This window comes from Triturus cristatus, chromosome 4_1 (assembly GCF_964204655.1).
Source record: "Triturus cristatus chromosome 4_1, aTriCri1.1, whole genome shotgun sequence".
In the NCBI taxonomy this organism is placed as follows: domain Eukaryota; kingdom Metazoa; phylum Chordata; class Amphibia; order Caudata; family Salamandridae; genus Triturus; species Triturus cristatus.
In genome coordinates, this window is record NC_140585.1 from 533,109,250 (window position 1) to 533,129,261 (window position 20,012).

A 20,012-nucleotide genomic window follows, 5' to 3' on the forward strand; every position below is an offset into this window, starting at 1 on the left:
TATTAGCCTGGGGACTAGGGTCCCACCTGTAGGAACTAATGAATTTTCTTCCTACATGTAATTAGTCTGATCATTTCCCACACAGCCTTTGCCTTTGTTTCTGTATGGTGGCCAACAAACACACGGCATGATAAATAGTGGGAAAACGACCTTTACAACGCAGTCAAAACACGGCGATACACTTACATCGCTGTTTTTACAACGCAAGTTGTTAGTTACAACGACTTGCGCTGGATTGTGCTCTAGACTAAGGAATAGTGTGATTTACTATTTCAACACCTTCCCTACTGTTACGTAGGCTGGAGTTGGAATAGTAAATGACACTATTCCAAAGTCCAGCGCCCTCCAGCGCAAGTCGTTGTAACGACTTGCATTATGAAAGCAGCGATGTAATGTACCGCGATCTAAATGATCGCGTTGTATCATCATACATCCTAAACAGTGGGGTGGCGCGTTGTTGGAAAATAATAGCCCGGGTGCACTCCCCCGCTGCCGATCTATGGGAGGCCACTGGGGTGCTCCTCTGGATAATGAGTGTGTTTGTTGATTAAATCACGTGCTGACAGGCTATATGGTACAATTTCTGAGACTGGTGTTCGGCTGCGGCTTGGCTTGATTTTAGCCTTGACCGTGCAGTGCGAATAACAATTCAGAGAGTTGTTTTGTCGATGTTTGATTGAAAATAATTAAACACTCACAGCGTATTTCTAGACACATGCTCTCAGGCAGCACAGCTAGCACACTCCCTCTGCCTGTGCACCTCATGGTGTGGTCAGGCCGGCACTATAATGCGAGACTAATGTATTTTAGTGAGGTGATGTGGACAAATATATCACGTTACTCTGCTAACCATCACTCCGCATACCGTCATCCCAAACTTTTTATAACGCAAATTCTATCACCCCGCATTTTATACTAACGCAAACCTTTACCACGACTATACTTTTACCACGCATGCCATTACAACGCAAAGGCATGCGTGGTAAAGGTATACTCCTAGTAAAGGTTTTACCAGGTAAGTGAGAGTACACTAACACTAACCTACACTACACAAACACTACCCTACACTCCACTAACACTACCCTAAACCCTAAAACACAACCCTACACTACACAAACACTACCCTAAACTACACCTACACCACAACCCTAAACCCTAAAACACTACCCTAAAACACTACCCTACACTACACATACACTACACTAACACTACCCTAAAACCTAAAACACTACCCTACACTGCACAAACACTACCCTACACTACACTAACACTACACTAAACCCTAAAACACTACCCTACACTACACAAACACAACCCTACACTACCCTAACCCCTAAAAAACTTAACACCCACCCCATTCCCATTCCCCCTTACCTCTTTCTCCTCGTTGTTTTTCTCGCCTTCTGCTTCTTGCATCACATCGTCTTTCTCTGAGGGGCGGTGCACGTGAGGAAACGGAAAAGCCTGTTTCCTCACAACGACATGGATCGCCACCCAAAATCTTCTTTTTTTTTTACTCCGCATGTGCATTTACCATACATACATTTACAACAATTTGCGTTGTAAAGGCATGCATTTTAAATGCACATGCGGAGTAAAAAAATGCGGAGTGATGGTATGCGGGGTAAGTGCACTTGCGGAGAAAATGTATGCGGGGTCAAAGTCCACGTTGTAAGAATATCACTGTAAACGATATTTACTGATGTGGACACCACACTAAAATGTGTTAGTCTAATCCCTGATGTGTAGTACTTTGCAGGGCTTTTTTTGAAAGAGGGAGTACAGACAGCTCTCTGGGCAGATCTGGAGGTGGGTAGTTTTCTAAAAGAAAAGACCTGGTGGCATATTTAACAAAGACTTACATCGCCGTTGCGCCACACAAGGTCACCTTGTGTGGCCCTGCGTGGCTTGATAAATCTAGAATAACGAAGAGCAAATCACTGCATGCATTGCTCTGCTCCAGGGAAGCATTCCATAGGTGGAGCATGGGTGTTATAGCCCATGGATATTGGAGCATTCCCAGATTTACCATTACTGGTAGACCTGAGAATGCGTCATAATGTCATCCCTCGCAAGGGAACGAGTAACAAGGAGAAATATCTTTATTTCTCCTCGTTTATTTCTCTTTCTATGTGTGCTGAATTCTGCAGCACACATAGAAAGAGGAAAATGCCTCAGACGAATATTTTTGTACAGTTAGGTGCCCCTTCCTGCACAAAAATAATCCTTTCTGGAATGCATCATAATTCTAGGGTGCTTGTGTTGGCACAAGGCAGCACATTGTGCACCAGTACAAGGAAAGGACAAGAAGGCGTCATAGAATGTAAAGTACTAAGTATTCCTGCTGTTTGTCTTTATGCAGCGCAGCAAGATCGCTTGCTGCGCTGTGTGAAAGTTTGATAAATATGCCCCTGGTCTTATTTAACTACTTCCCAAGCAACAACAGGAATATTTCCTTTCATATTGTTGAGAGGTAGAAAGGGTAGAGCAAAGCTTGTGCCTGAATGGTTGAATGATAAACATTCTGCAAGACGGTTGTGTGTTGAGACTAGTGTGAATAAAGATGGTGTGAGAGAAAGGGTTAAACAGAAACAGGGAGCACAGAACACTAATTCATATTCTATAAAAAATGCAAAAGATGTTGATATTGCTGTTAGGAATTGGGTTTTGATTAAAAAAATGTTGAAAGATGTGAAGGGAAAATCAAAAATTCTCTTTACCTGTTAAGGTTATACAAGAAAGCAGGACTTCTGTTCTTCGGTACGACAAAGGGTGGTGGAAAAAGAGTAGTGTGACTCTAGTTTCTGAGGAACAGACAGATTTATTTACAAACATGTTCTGGTTTGGATGCTGATGATTGACAATGGACTTTGGCGGCAATTGTTGCATGGAAAGAAATAGAGTTGACAGTTTCCGAGTCCTAGATTCCTCTTCCCTCTGGCTCATGACATGTCGTTAGGGGTGGGCAGGATTTGCGTAGTCGCGCTACGCAAATTATTGCGAAAATGTAAAAAAACTCCGCGAGCACATGGAGATTTCGTGAAGACGCGGAATTGCTTGCCCCGCCCATTCGCGATGTGTTATTGCGTGCTCGTGGGGAAATATATCGCTAACTTGCCCATGCGGTCACTATTGGGCACGGCTATGTTGTGTTTCACCTGTCCCGCCGCTCGCGACGCTTAGTTCCTGTTACGGGTCGCGTATTGCGTGCTTGTCAGACCTTCGACAGGAAACCACTAACCTGCCAAGCCGGATACAGCGGGAGCGATGAATGATGCCAGGTAACCCTGTCCCCACTAAGGAGCAGCCCTTGAGCATATGTGTATCACTCAACAGACGACTACATAACAGGTGAAAGGGAAAAAACGGACAAAGGAAACAATAAGGGTGCAGCTGCGAAATCACACTCAGGTTGAAGGTACGTGGGTGTAGACCTTGGTTCAATCCGGGTTCTCCGGCTCTCTAGCCCCGTGTTCCCTGCAGTGAAATGCAAGCACAACACACGTATACCAACAGCAGCCAGTAGTTAGGGTAATACAATGTTAATCATATGTATGCACTTACGTTTCAGATTTTGCTGCACTGGTACCCAGTAGCAGATCGCTAAAGGCATGAACAGACCATAAATGAAACCACTGGAGTTCAAAACTAAAAGTTGAAGCACCTGCGCCTTGTCCTGCAATACTATAAGCTTCCCACAAGAACAAAGAATAAAGAGCACTTAGCTGAGGGTGTGTTCTTCCTGGGAGGGAAGGCGAGCAGATTGCGTAGGGTTCTTCAAGTGCCTTGTCCTACTAAATAATGATGTAGGGGGAACGCACACCGAGTTCGCTTGTGGAGAAGCTCCTCCGTGAAAAGAAAACACTAATGGCAAGCTGGGCTTCTTGATGGCTTCGAAAGCACTCCAGCGCGGTGTTAGTTTACCCCCCTGCTGGCGGAAACAATTAGCAGCTCAAGGAAAGAAGGACGAGCCTTTCAAACGGCTCGATAAAGCATCGTCTAGCCACAAAAAAAAAGAAAGAATGAAATGGAGGCGGGATCCGAGCCTTTCAATCAGCTCGCCGACGAGCGCCAGCTCGTGAAACAGCGGATTACTAGTCAAAGGCAATGACGGACTTACGAACCTGGCTCCAGGATGCCCTCCAGCGCGCTCGGGGCAATCCGATTCGAGGGCTCATTGCAATGCCATTGCTGCGCGTGGAGCAGCCTTTCGCGGTTCAAGGCAGAAGTCTATTTCGGAGAAAGTGAAGAGAGAAATCCCTTTGAATCGAAGATAGAGGCAGGTCAGGCTGCTAGGAAAGGTTTGCGCGATTGACAAGCACTGGGCCGCCTAAGGGCGGAGCTTATGTAGGCGTTTTACTAACGAGCCAGGTGATGAGTCCTGCAGGATTATAGGACATGTAGTTCTGGCATTAAGAAGCATTCACTTACACACACACTCACGCCTAATGTGTCTCCAACCGCTATCTACGCTTGGACGTGACAGTGCTCCTACCCGTTCGTGATGAATATTTTGTGTTCGGGAACAAGTATTACATGTTTGCGATGCTTTTAGCATGCTCTGGGGAGAAATATCCCACCAACTTGCCCATGTGGTCACAATGGGCGCGCCCATCTTTTTTTTCAGTCTATTGCTAAGGTTCTGGGCCTGCTTTTCAAACCTACCTCTATCTTTGCAATCCTTTGTTTCTGTTAACTTTTTTGAATCTCTTTTATTTATTATCTATCTCTCTATTTTCCTGATTCTATATTTTGAGTTTTTTCTACTTTTTGTGACTTTTTCTACTACTTTTTCACTCTTTTTCTATAACTTGCTTTTTCTTTTACTTACTTTTCTAATTCCTCCCTTTTATTTTCGCCCCCCCCCCGAGTCCCAGAACCATGGCCGAGGGAGAGGGCAAGGCCAAGGGAGAGGGCAAGGCTACCCATAGCAGCAGTCGAAACTGCCTTCCCTGCGGCAGGCGGCGCACACGAGGGGTGCAGGAACGGGCCATATTTGGTGAGGCGGAGGTGGCCGCACTTGTTTTTATTTGTGCAGCGCCCCCTCTCCTTAACCCTAGCAGCAGGCAGCAGGCCTGGGTCCGGGCTCCAGGAGCGTCACCAGCGGTGAGGAAAGGTGCGCCAGGCAGTGTTTCGCTGCTCTGGTGTCTGACGCACCGATACCCAGCTGACGCACCGGTGGTCCTATATCCTGGACCGGGAGCAGGACCTGCTGGACCTGCTAGGAGTGGAGGTCCCGGGGCTTGGTGAGTAGCTATTTAATATTACTACTTTCTGGTCTTCTGCTCTGTGTTATATATTTTGCGAATATATATTTTTTCCGAACAGCAAGAATGCTTCTGCTTACATTGCAGGTAAATTACGTTTAAAAATCTTCTGTGATTATGACACAGGTGCTCGACGCTACTAATCTTACTTGTTTGCTACTCTGCGCTCGCATTGCCCGACGATTATGTAAGAGTTTACTTAAGAGAACTTAAGTTAGGTGATGCTAGAGAGACTCTAGTCCTTCCTTTGTCCTCCTGCCACTAAGAAGAGATAGTTGTGGATTGATAGGTTTAGTTACTTATTAGTATTAATTGGCAATTTTTTAGTGGTCTGCATGACGCATCCTCTGTCACGTCTCGTGCTGCAGAGGGCTGCTTACACCAGTCCTTAGTATAATCTATTTAGATTTAGTGAGTGGTAATAGGCTTATCACTAGCAGAACATCAGCAGCAATGAACCAACACTTTGGTGTATGAAAAATGTATGCATGTGTCCTCAATCTATGCATTTTTGAGGGCTAAAATAAATGGAAATGCAGACTTGGTGAACAATTGGCCCGTATGGAGTAGGTGGGCTAAGTCAGGTGGTACTTAGGCTTAGTTAGTATTCTGGAGTCAGAATGGAACACTGGATTAGTGTTCATAAATAATAAGTAGACGGTCCATGAATCCCGTAGTAATACTACTAGTCGATCAGATTAGATAGGTCAATTTTATTGCAATTGTTGTTTCCTAAAATGTTTTTTGAGCTTTTTTTAACATATTTTATTTGTTTCACATCAATCATTAATGTTTGTCTCTTTCTTTATTATATTTTACATGATCAGCACCCAGGGGCAAGAATACGGTGTCAGAGTCGGCGGGACAACAAGAACAAGATGCCTCCCAGGGTCAGGACTGCTCCTCTACCGAGGGCTCTGCTGCTGGCCCCAGTAGGTCCTCCAGTGGTTAATATTAATAATTATATTTCCCTAACTTTTACTGCACCTTATTTTTTCTGAACTATTAATTCTGGTTCCTAATTCTATTTTTTACAAAATCTTCTTCGACCCTAACTATCTGTTTCTAAATTCTTGTTATCCCTGCCTCTAACTGCCTTTGCGATGACTCTCTGTACTACTACTATTAGTCTGTCTGTAGCTAAGCTTGCCCAGTTGGCCACTCTTTATTTCAAAGGTTTTAAATAAAACTCAGATTGACCAATAGCTCTAGCCACTGAGTCCAGTTCTTTGGGTTGTCCTCTTCTAGTCTTCTTAATCTTGAGGCTTTTCGACAATTCCCATCCTCAAAAATGCCCAACCAGATATTTGACTATTTTTGATAGGCTATAGTACATACTACTACTGTTGTGGGGATTCTGCACATACAGAACTATGCACAAGAAAATAGGATGTTGGTGATGGGAGGTTGGACCTCCCATCACCAACATCCTCCCCTCCTCGAAGATACCCAATGATTACACAACCCAGAACGTAACACCCTTTCGCTCACTCACTCGTGTAAGTCCACCACACCAAATGCCACAGAGTCCATGTGTAAGTTCAAAAGGTTTATTTTCAACTAACAAGCTCTGTATGTTGTTCAGCAATTCAGTATACTATACGAGCCAGCTCCAACAGCAAAATGCATAAGATTAAAACAATTAACATTGTTACAAGTCCATAAAAGACAAAAGATCTCTGTGTGAATTCTGGGGGATCCCTCACCTTAGAACATAGAAGTACTGGTTACATCATGAGCTCTGCAAAGCTCTGGTTCGTAGAATGGAATCTTCCGCCTGTTATGAGAAAAATGGTGCGCATTAGATAGTATAATGCAAGCATTTCTCAGTCATGCCAAAAAGTGTAGCATGTTATGGCTAAGCAATATGGACTGACCAGAACTCCATAACAAAGTGGCATGCTTTTCGACCTCATTAACGCAGCGCTCAGACAGTAGCAGTATGAGCTCAAAGGCGTTTTACACAACCATTTCTAGGTAACATGCACAAAAGACATGAAGCTAAAATGGTTGCATGGCTCAGGTTAACTTTGCAAAGAGTAGACTAGAATGACCCTAGGGACCATAACACTATTTGGACTAGTGATGTATGTTGTATATGTGTGTATTAACTTTTTTTTCAATCTTTGTAGTGAAAAAGAATAAATAGGGAAGGTGTATATAGCATCTAAAAATGTGTAATGTTTTTTCTAGGCGTACTACCGACCATCAGTGTGGGGGCCAGAGGCTATGGTGACGCGGCCATTTCGGAGGGAGCAGGAGATGCGCCACCTGCAGGAGCTACAGGGGGTGAGTCAGCAGCAGTGGCGGGCGGTGGTAAGTTATATTCCTTACTTATTGACATTACACTAGCTGGAAGGGTGTACACTCACTGTACTGTTGAGACTTAGTAAGCATGAAGTTGTAGTGAACATTACAACGGTTGAAGAAGACACCCTTAACTTAGCATTAGCTGCTTGAGTGGAGTATCCAATGGCCTCTTCTATCTGACTCCAACTCAACTGTGAAAATTTAATGAAGAAAACTAAAAGTTTGATCAGATGACCTTGATGGATGTGTTGAACAAAATGGGAAAGAAGGGTGGAAGGAGGAAGGACAGGCGAGATGTAATATGACTGGCAGAGAGGATACGTTGGAAGCATGCATAGGTGGCTGATAGGAATCAGATGCATGGGTTGTTGAAGGATAGGTGGAAGGTGAAAGAAAAGATGCCTGCCTGGGTGGGCAACACCGAATGGGTAGATAGGATAGCAAGAATCGTCAGCGGTGTTTGGGTCAAACTCAAAGCCAAGGCAAGCAAGGAAGGACGCATGGGTGGTTGTTGGTGAAACAAACTAAGGTTTGTTGAGAGATTAAGAAGAATTATAGACGTTTACTTTGAATGGATGGATGCCTGGATGGCATTCATCATAGATAGCATAGGGGGAGACTGTCAGTGGATGCAGAGTCTTAGATTGAAGCGAATGTAAAAGAAACCGCGCCAGAGTAGCAAAGCAGAGGGGAATATAAGATGTATTTTCAGAATACTCCCTTGACTCACAGTAGTTTGCACGCACAGCATATATATATATATATTGTGAATGTATGTAGTAATCAAGGGCCTTCCTCTGACTCCGAGGACCACTCCCTACCTATGTTCATTTATGTTCGACTGTGTCAGCCAGCCTACCATGGGTGGCCTATCGGCTGGTTACACAATCAATAAAAATAAAGTACCTCATGTTGTTCCATATATAAGCAATGATCATTGGATCAGATATATAATCTGCCTTTTTGTAGTAGTCAGGGCAGGATAAAAGTGAAATTGAGCAATTGCCCTTGATGTAACAGAGAGAGTATGGAAGTGCCACCCGTAATAGAAAAATACGAGCTTCCCCACCTGCAAACAGTAGTAAATAAAACTAATGTGAGTCTGCGTCATGATTCAAGTATGTTTGTCTTGGGCTCAAGCTGACTGAGCTGGCATGCCGGCTACAGCAAGGTTATGTAATTTCGCTAAACTCAAGAAGAAGAAGAAGACTGGTGTACTGTGTACTCGAGTCCATAGTGCTAGTATAATGCCTGAAACTCCCACAAATGTTAGAGGCCGAGGAAGTGGGAGGACAGATACATACCACAAATGTTATGTTCTGTGCTTGCTAGTGCTACTATGCCATGTGTTGAATTAATTTTGTGTTACTGTTTTGCTAAGAGTATTGGTAATAGTCTTTTTTTCTTTCTTGATATAGCTCCTCCAATAACCAACCAGGAAGGAGTTGGCAGCCATGGCTCGGCGCCGGAAGCTGGATGCTACCTGTAGAGAGTACCAACAGCTGGTGGTTCTGGCGGAGGAGGAGAAGGCAGCAGCAGCCTTCTCAATGCCCCAGGCCCCAGCCAGGCCCCTCTAGTGGCACGGAGCCACGGTCAGGCAGCCGCCCGCCGCCACACACCATCAACAACATCCAGCACTGCTGCCACCCCTGTGGATGCAACTGCAGGGCATATGCATGCCGCATGCTCCTCCGAAATACACGACTGGAGAAGGAGGTAGAGGAGGTTAAGAAGAGGGTCAAGGTCCTGGAGCCCGCCGCTAAAGACCCTGTTTGATTGCCCCTTTTTTAATCCTTTTTTTGATGGGTGGGCCTTGGACGTTGGGCTTTATTATTGACATTGGTTACCTTTCTTGTTTTGGACATTGGTTGGGGTTAGGGAGAGGGGTGGGTAGGTGTTGCGGGATTTTTCACATAGTTTTTTTTTGCTGGGGTAATAAATTATATTTATTTATACTTAAACATAGCATATGTTGTTAATGTTTTGTGGGTGGGTTACTGTTTTATGTCACATGGCTTCCTTCCTTGCTGCTGCAGGGCCGCAGCCAGTGTTAATTTAAATAATCTGCCGATTTTGTAACACACAAACAGATAGAGGCAGGTACCTCTCACTGAGTGACTTGTCCTACTAGTACTGTCAGTATCTCCTCCTAGTCCATTTTTATAACACCCCTGGCCCAAACATCTTTTCTTACCTGTGATTGATGTTTAAGTTAGGCACATTGATGGCTGTATGACGCTGAAGGTTTGGTTCCGAAGAGAATGGAGATGCCATGGTTGTAATGGTAGTAGTAGAAACTGGCTGTAGCATTTACAAAAAAAAAATGAGTTAGTCAGTCGCCTGAGAGAAACTCTGGGAGGAGTAGTAGAGTGAAGTAAAGAAAACATAATGGTGGCGGGGATAGCCTAGTACAACCAGTTACAAACTGTAGTTGTGTCGAGTCACTCAACTATGCCTACACTCGACACAAGTGTAACCTTTAGTGCTGTGTGTAAGAGGATGACAAATTCAATCAATGCCGGCAATTAATGATGATGGATTAGGTTCCTTTGGTAAAAATGTTACCTCGCAAATATACTAATCATGGGTGGGCAAGCAGAAGAAGATCCTCGCCCTGCCTTGAAATTGAATTAGTGTTGCTTTCGCCACAAGCGTGTGATCAATTATTGGTGTACATTTAATTTAGTCACACCTTCATAAATCACAAAGCACGGGGGAAGAGGGTTAGGGTTTGATGAAATGCATACATGATGATAACTTGATGGTTAATGATAAGTAGTTCTTACTAACTACTACTAGACAATTAGACAGTACAGGGCAGCAGTATATTAATATTATGCAATTTGCCTTGCCTGTCTGCCCTCAGAAAGACCCGGATTACATACAGTTTGTGTTCTGTTGTACCGGGCTTACTATTAAAGATAGCAAAGAAAATTTTAAAATAGCTGTTGGGATGAATTATAAGCAGAGAGCAAACATAATAATATTAATAACAAAACACGGTAGTAATGATTGAAGACAAAAAATGAATCAATTTATTTAAAAGATGATGAAAGTTGATACTGTTACTGTGTTATCCTGGTCAAAATGGAGATTTGCATCTCGGCATTCCTCTTGGTCCTCCCTTCCATGGATGCTCTGTCTATCAATCTTGGGTGACGCCACTGCCTGCTTGGCAGATGTAGATTCATTGGTAAGGTAATTGTGCGTTGTTTTTCCAAGTATAGCACAGGGTAAGGGATGGCTTGTAATTGTAGATGGAAAAACAAAAGGGATATTGATAAACCAAGTAGAAAACAAATGCATAAATTATGGTGGAGTGCAACAAGAACACTTTCAGAGGCGGCATGGATGCATCATGTCTACTCTAGTCTGTTTCCAGCATTAACCTACAACAACATCAGGACAGAGCAGGCCCACGGTGATGGCACCCTTTGCACAGCCTGCATTTAGCGTACATTTTTTGACAGAGTCTGACAAAGCACATATCAAGCAACATAGCATTTTACAAATTAAGTGACTAAATCAATGCACCGCTGTCAGTAATACCACACTACACTCGTTTCCACCACTACACAGAAATATAGGTCTGCTGTGCCACTCATGAAACGCCCTGACTTATTCCATCAATCATCTCCGATCCTACTGAGTGACTGAGAAGATATTATGTCACTGTGGTCATCATCATATCATCATGGTGTTGTCCAACTCAGTGTGCTGTGTACAGATTGAGTCTCCTTTCTATATTCAAAATGCAATGTATCAGCCTGCAGTAGAAGTACAATTTTGTTAATAAAATACAAGAAGGGGAAAATTGCCTCGAGTTACTTTTAGTGTGTAGATGAGATAATAGTACACAATAAATTAACTTCATGCACAACAAACAACAACAACACAAATCACTTAGTCAGCGTCCAATGCATGGCATCATTCATTACCTGTTCCCTCTCATCTTTATTTAATGGGCAGTCTGTCTCGGCTCAGAAAGGAGGATAACTATAGTAGTCATCATCATGTTCCACTTGTTTTGGAGTGACTCTACGAGGAAAGATTTTCTTTTTTCTTCTATTATGTTTCATCCAATCATCATCTGGCTTGAGGGCAATGTATTTAGGGAGATTCAGGAGGATGAAGAAGCAGGATTCGGAGGAGTGGACTGTGAAATGCAGACAGCTGAAACCCATATGGCACTAGAAGACGGTGATGATGGATGTGTTGTGATTCGAAGTTTCGAACCAGAAAGACAGACCCACAAATAAAAGTAAATAAGGGAGGAAGACAGTAAGAAGTGCAAGCCGAATTGTCAAGGAAGTATAGCTCGTCCTTAAACTCTGGGGGTTCAACCAGAAGTAGGTAATCATCATCTAACACACTACTTCCGTCACCTGAACCGCTGTCCTCATCTTCCTCCGTTGATTCATGTATTGTGTAATTCAGTGGTATAAAGTGCTGATTCATTTTGATCATGGTTAACCTCTTCACGTTTTTGGGCGAGAGACTGCTTCTTTTCACTGTTAAAATGGAGCCAGCAGCACTGAAAACACGTTCAGAAGAGACACTTGCAACAGGGCAAGCCAGATAGTTTATCGCCAGCCTGCTGAGCAGTGGCTATTGGTCCCTTTTCCCCTACCAATACCGCAATGGGTTTTGATCAATGTACGCCTCTGTTGGGTCATCCAGATAGGCAGATAGGCCTGGACCATCCGCTCAATGTTCAGGGGTGCTACACTTTGTTCGGCCTCTTTTGTCTTTGCATCAGCAATGGACCTAGCAAGTCCTTACTGTAAATACCAATCCTTTAACGATTTTACTGGGGCTGATGATCCGGTTCTTGCTGTTGTGGATAGTGTCGGTGAGTGTTCTGACCCAAATGCACTGCCCTCAGGCTCTGAAGTTGAACTTGATGCCGGATGCCCTGCTGCAGTACTTGTTGTAGGTTTATGTAGCGGGATTTCTTAATTACCAGCCGTTCATGTTCCAATTTACTGGCTGCCTTAGCTATTCAAGTTTTGTACCGGGCAACATCCAGTTCTGAAAAAGAAATTAATGTCTTACTGTTCAGTGCCGATTTCGACTGTGGATCCAGAATTGTGGCACAAATGTAATGTTCTTGTGGCAAAATCTTATTTAGCACTCTTGTATTGTCAGCTAAGTGACGGGATAAGCTCTCCACCAACTCATATGCTTCTTTTTTTTCTCTACACCTTTGTACGCTTCTGACACCTCCATCAGCTGTTGCTCTAGCATGTGCAACAATGGTATAGCTTGGCCCATAGTACAGTCCTCCTTGCTGACTTCACGTGTGAAGACCTCGAAAGGAAGAAGCATCTCAGTCAGGCATTTAACGAGGCACCATTGGTCCATCTGAAGGGTCATGCCTTTCACAGTAGCACCCCGTCTTCGCATGACATATTCATTGATTGGTCTGTACTGCTCAAACAGATGGTCAAGCATGTAATAAGTTGAATTCCAACGTATTGCCACCTCCTGGATGAGTGCTTTGACTGGCATTCTATAGTCACGTTGAATGATCCTCAGCTACTTCCAAGCTTTAAAAGAATGGCTGAAATGAGTGCATATTCTTCGGCAGGTGGTCAGTAAGTTGCTGACTATGGTTTATTTTTTCAGAAAGTCTTGAACTACAATGTTAATGCAGTGCACAAAACACGGGACCCTGAAATAGCAACCAAGCTCCATGGCCTTAAGTACATCACTGCCATCATCTGTGGAAACAAAACCAATCTTAAGCTCTCTTGGGCGCAGCCATTCAAAAACCTTGCTGTGAAACTCTGCCAAAATGTTTACACCAGTATGAGATTTCTCGATGGCGAACATGGCTATAGTTGCATGTTTCCGAGTAGAATTAAAAATCTCAGCTGTGTCAACAGGATCTACTTCAGATAGCTTATCTCTAACCCACACAAAAGAGACCCAGTGTACAGTGATGCACATGTAATCAGTGGATTGGCAACTGGTCCACATGTCTGTTGTCAGGTGGATATTGTGAACAGCACTCTGCTGCAAAGCTTGTCCAACGAATTCCAGCACATCGTGGTGTAGTGCTCGAACAGCAACTCTAGCGAAATAGGACCGACTTTCCATTTAGGGCAGATGGCTGACACAAATTCAAGGAAATCCACCCCTTCCACAAATGAAAAAGGGAGAAGGTCCAGCGCTAACATTTTAGCCAGCTTCGCATTGCACAACTGTGCCGTTGGGTAGTTGCGTTGGTACCTCCCCTCCGACCTAAGCATGCTCTCAATGGTAGGCTGGATTATTTTCCTTTGTGGTGCAGCTGTTTTCTTGCACCCAGTTAGGCTCAAAGACGCACTCTTTTTCATAGCAGTACTCGGTTGCCATGGTGTCTCAGTCTGACTCTGAGTATGACTCTTACTGCGGTGCCACTGAGATGTTGCTGAGGATGTGTGCGGTACCACTACACTGCTGGGGAAAGGGCTAGAAATTTCTCCCTCTTGTTCACCTTCCACCGCGATCATATCTTCCCCTAATTCTTCATCCCCAACAACAGCAATGGGTTCCGTTTTACTTTTTTCTAAGTGAAGTAGGTGAGCCTCCCACTGGATACTGTGATGTATTTTGAGATGACTTGTTTGGCCTCTGGTACCATAGTTTGTACCAAGCTTACCCCACCTAACAGCCTGTCTACAAATTGAGCATATAACAATGTTCTCCTCCTTACTGCTAACCGAAAAGAAGTCCCAAACTGGGAAGGAGAACTTTCTGGCGCTGCTGGATGTGCCACTTTCAATACCAGATGAACGGGAGGGGGGGCTTGGAATGTGATTCTGTGCAGTTACACTATCACTACCTACTGAGGTGGTGGTTGAGCTGGATGTTGGTTCCTGCCGGGCCTTTGCAAATGCCAATATGGAAGCTGGAGGTCATGTTGGTGTTACCTGTGTTGGTGGTATCCGTGCTATATCCCTCGCAGCGATTTTGGATAAGGTAATAATGTTGGTCTCCATCTCCTTTGGGCCGCGAGTGACGCTTATGATGACTGGCTCGTCATCATCATCATCCCCCTCTTGTATAGCTACCTCCATAACTCTAAGGCTTTCTGGAACCTTCCTTTTCACTAGCCTTGTATTGTGGTGTGCATCACTCTCAGACTGAGCTGGTGGCTTCCAAGTGGCATCTCGATCATCCGAAGTGGGGCTTGAAGAAGAAGATGATGGACTAACCCTCCTTTTCCTTGCTGGGGGTCTGGAAGACAATGGATCTTCTGAAACAGTGGCTTGCTACACTTTGTCTGCAGGATGCTCAATTTCCTGAAATGCCCCTACTTCAGGAGGAACAACTACTAATGTGGGCTGTGGTTGTGGCTGTTCTTGCTGCTGTTCTTGCGGCTGCGGCTGTTCTTGCAGATGCTGCTGTTCTTGTGGCTGCTGCTGTTCTTGCGGCTGCCCCTGCTGCTGCTACTCACTTATCTGCTGAGTTTCCGCCTGCGTTGACTGTGTACTACTTTGCAATAATGACATTTCAACATCGCTGAACATTAGTAGACTGGCTATCTCTGCGACACTCTTGTGCTTGGGCCTAGGTTGGTGGGGCTGGCCCGCTGATGCGGAGGTGCTGCTCCCAGCTTGGTCCCCAGATAACGCTGATGCAGGTGTAAGTTTTTTTTCCCAAAAAACACCTGGGGCGGCACACCAGTCTTGGTAAGTGCCACTTCATTTTCTGTTCCTTTTTCTCACTGACAACTTTCTTGGTACTGGAGGACCTGGTACCTTTCCATGGGCCCATCTTCTTAAGATGTCAGCAGGACGCAGTCTACAAGTTGCAGAGATGTCTGTGGTCACACGTGGACGTGACGTGGTGCGCAGCAGGACTTCTGTCTGGCAGTACAACGGGTGATGATGATGACACCTCCTCCTCTATCTTTTTGTGCACCTACAAGCAAAGAAGCCAGGACAAGAACATCAGTAAAATGTTGCATTTGTTGTTGTGGTTCAATTTCTACTAGTACAAACAAACAAATAAAAGATATAGTGTAGCCATTTGTGAGACTTTGTCAACAAGGGCTTTCATGGTATACTGTGTACACTACACTCTCAGGAAGGATAGGAAAGAAGAAGAACAACAACAAAAATACAAATTTAATGGAAGTGGACCCTGTTTGGCAGTAAATTATTTGCTCATCACATCATTCAGGGAGCTGCTGCTGGCAAAAGAGATGGATGGAAGCAGTAAGCCAATAGGAAAACCATGCAGGCCTCTATGGCAAAAGCAGCACACTTATAACTCCCACCAGAAATGGCCACCAGCCACATGGACACTCAAATCACAAGCAACAAGCAGGAGGCCTAGACAACAATGTACTGACAAAAGGCCTGTAATAGCCAGGCAAAGGATGCATGTTTCTAAACCACACTGCTTTGCCTTTAATGCAATAAAATGCAAAAACAAAAATCCACAGGGATAAACAAGGTCTGCAAGGTACACAACAACACACCACATACAACGAAGGCATTTATCTAACACACACCCAAAAACAGAAATACCCCCTATAAAACACATTTTGCAAATCAATACAATGGCATCCATGCCCCAAATGATTTTTAAGTTCAACAGAACACACAGAAACAGTTGTTTCATGCACCCGTGACTACCTCTGAGCCTTCTGGATGAAAGGCCTGTTGGCAGACTAGGCCACAAGCTTGCAGGCCAATGGCAAAAGCACACTACCGGGCTTCAAAATGGTCACCAGCCACATGGCCAGGCCCACACAACTACAAGAAACTGAAGACAGACAATGCAGGCCTATTGCACAAAGTACACTGCATGGCTTCAAAATAGCCGCCAGCCTCATGGCCAGGCCAACAACAAGAAGCCTAGGCCACAAAGGTATAACATGCAGGCCTATATGGCAAAAGCAGCACACTAATAACTCCCACCAAAAATGGCCGCCAGCCACATGGACCCTCAAAAATCACAAGCAACAAGCAGGAGGCCTGGAAAACAATGTACCGACAAAAGGCCTTTAATAGCCAGGCAAATGATGCATGCTAAACCACACTGCTTTGCCTTAATGCAATAGAATGCAAAAACGAAAATCCACAGGGCTAAACAAGGTCTGCAAGGTACACAACACACAAGGCATTTATTTAACACATACCCAAATACCCCCAAAAAACACATTTTGCAATTCAATCCAATGCCATCCATGCCCTAAATGATGTTTACATTCAACAGAACACACAGAAATAGTTGTTCCATGCACCCGTGACTACCTCTGAGCCTACTGGATGAAAGGCCTGTTGGCAGACTATGCCACAAGCTTGCAAGCCTATGGCAAAAGCACACTACCGGGCTTCAAAATGGCCACCAGCCACATAGCCAGGCCCACACAACTACAAGAAACTGAAGAAAGACAATGCAGGCCTATTGCAAAAAGAACTGCATGGCTTCAAAATAGCCGCCAGCCTCATGGCCAGGCCCACAGCAACATGAAGCCTAGGTCACAAAGGTATACCATGCAGGCCTATATGGCAAAAGAACCACACTAATAACTCCCACCAGAAATGGCCACATGGAGACTCAAAAATCACAAGGAACAAGCAGGAGGCCTGGAAAACAATGTACTGACAAAAGGCCCATAAAGGCCAGGCAAAGGATGCATGCTAAACCACACTGCTTTGCCTTTAATGCAATAAAGTGCAAAAACGAAAATCCGCAGGGCTAAACATGGTCTGCAAGGTACACAACAACACACCACACACTACGAAGGCATTTATTTAACACATACCCAAAAACAGAAATACCCCCTATAAAACACATTTTGCAATTCAATCCAATGCCATCCATGCCCTAAATGATGTTTACATTCAACAGAACACACAGAAATAGTTGTTTCATGCACCCGTGACTACCTCTGAGCCTACTGGATGAAAGGCCTGTTGGCAGACTAGGCCACAAGCTTGCAAGCCTATGGCAAAAGCACACTACCGGGCTTCAAAATGGCCACCAGCCACATGGACAGGCCCACACAACTACAAGAAACTGAAGACAAACAATACAGGCCTATTGCAAAAAGCAATGCATGGCTTCAAAATAGCCGCCAGCCTCATGGCCAGGCTCACAGCAACAAGAAGTCTAGGCCACAAAGGTATACCATGCAGGCTTATATGGCAACAGCAGCACAGTAATAACTCCCACCAGAAATGGCCACCAGCCACATGGACACTCACAAATCACAAGTAACAAGCAGGAGGCCTGGAAAATAATGTACTGACAAAAGGTCCATAAAGGCCAGGCAAAGGATACATGCTAAACCACGCTGCTTTGCCTTTAATGCAACAAAATGCAAAAACTAAAATCCACAGGGCTAAACAAGGTCTGCAAGGTACACAACAACACACCAAACTCAACAAATGCATTTATTTAACACACACCCAAAAACAGAAATAACCCTAAAAATACACATTTTGCAATTCAATCCAATGCCATCCATGCCCTAAATGATGTTTGAAATAAATTCAACACACACCAAAGGAACAGTTGCTTCATCATGCACCCACCCATAACTAGCTCTGGCCAAAATTGTAGTTGCAGCAACTGAAATGTCCCACTCTAACAAACAACACCACCAACTTACTTGTAAAATATCAAATTCAAAAGTCCTCAAATACAATGAAAATGATGCAGCAGACACAAAGAGTGATCCTTCCAGCTCAAAATCTAATGGAAGAATGAACAGGAGATGGACAAAGCACTGGGAGGAGCCTGCTGGACAGGAACAGGAAGTTGGAGACTCTGTGGCACTTCCTCCCTCTCCCCCAAAAAGGTTTTTTTTTTTTAAAAAGGACTCCTTGCACAAAAAAGGACAGCCAAATGTCAATCTGAGGAGTTTTTTTCATCCAAATCATCATTTATATAAGGTTTTATGCTGCTCGAGATATTATTCTTCTCCAGATTGAAAATTTTGCGCGTTCGGGATCGCGAGCTTCACCAAACTTCCGCCGGATATCGAATGGCGTATCCATATGACATGTTCGCGATTGCACGCTCTCTCTCGCGGTGGTGAATGAATGTTCACGATCGCAGACTCTCACGGTGTCCGATGGCCCGGCGAATGACGTGTTTGCAATCGCAAACTCTCGCTGGATAGCGCGACCAGCTACCAACATCTCGCGGTGCACGTGAATGGATAGGAAAACTCGTCGGCGAACGCAGGGATCCCGGTAAGTCGACCGCGCACGCGAGAACGCATTTTTAAAGCGCGAACATGAAAAAAATCTCCGCTACGCCACGGATTTCAACATATCCGCGTTCTCCGAGGAACACGATAAGGCCTAAATCTAGCAAATTCCGCAAGTGGAACGGAATTTGCCGCCCACATTTACTTGTCATGAGACTTAGGCAACAACATCGGGAGGCGATCGTCACGTCAGGTCAAGCTGCCTACAAAATGACTGGAATATAATCTATCATAAGGAAAAAAAATGTGTAGGAAGCGGGCCTTTTATGTAGTATATTAAAACGACATACACTGTGTAGAAAGTACAGATGAGCCTTATTGGCTTGCAGGGTTTAAATTAAAAAAAAAAAATGGTCTCTCTTGTGGTACTGTTGGCACGGAATTTAGGCTTATCAAAGGGTAGTGTTAATGCATTTGTTGTACACACAGAGTCAATAAATGAGGCACACACTGAAGAAGAAACTCAAGACCAATTTAGAAAACAACAACAGGTATTTTTATATTTATTCTAAAACCAAGAACTTCGAAATTGGGTAAGTACTTATCAGTTCACCAATTTTTGCAGGTAAGTTAAAAATGTCACTCAAATGTGTTTTTACGCGGAAATGCTTTCCTATGGAGAAAGAAACATCTACTGCATACAGGTATTTGTAAATGATTCTCAGGGGTTGCCTTTAGGACTTGAGGTGCTAGGGTGCCGAGGTCATAATTACCACCTGCAGTTCAAGTTTACCTGCCATGGAGTGTCTGGGTGCAGATGTGCCGGACCGGTGGGTAGCCTTGCGCGGTACACCATAGGAAACAGGGCGGCACCTAGAAACAGGCTGCAGAGGGGGATTTGGGGACACATTCAGGAACTCCCAAGGGGATGTTTGGTTTCTGGGTATCCTGGAAGCATGGGGGCACTGTTGGTTGTGTTGGACCCGGATCGGTGAGCTTGGGTGCAGAGTGTTTTGGTCGGCTGGTGCCCAATGGGTCAAAGGCACCCATGGTTCTGGGTTAGACCAGCAAAGGGAGGAAAAAGGACAGATGGGTCACTCTTGGTGCTGACCTGTGTGGTGCTGATGTCCCTAATTGGCTGGTCGGTCTTTGTGGCATTGGAGTCCAAATTGGACTCAAACAAGCTTTGGTTGCTGCAAGGGGTCCAGTACCCCAGGTATTGGTGCAGGGCAGCTTCGGTTGATCCTGGCCTCTTCTCAGTTGGTGGGGAATGGATC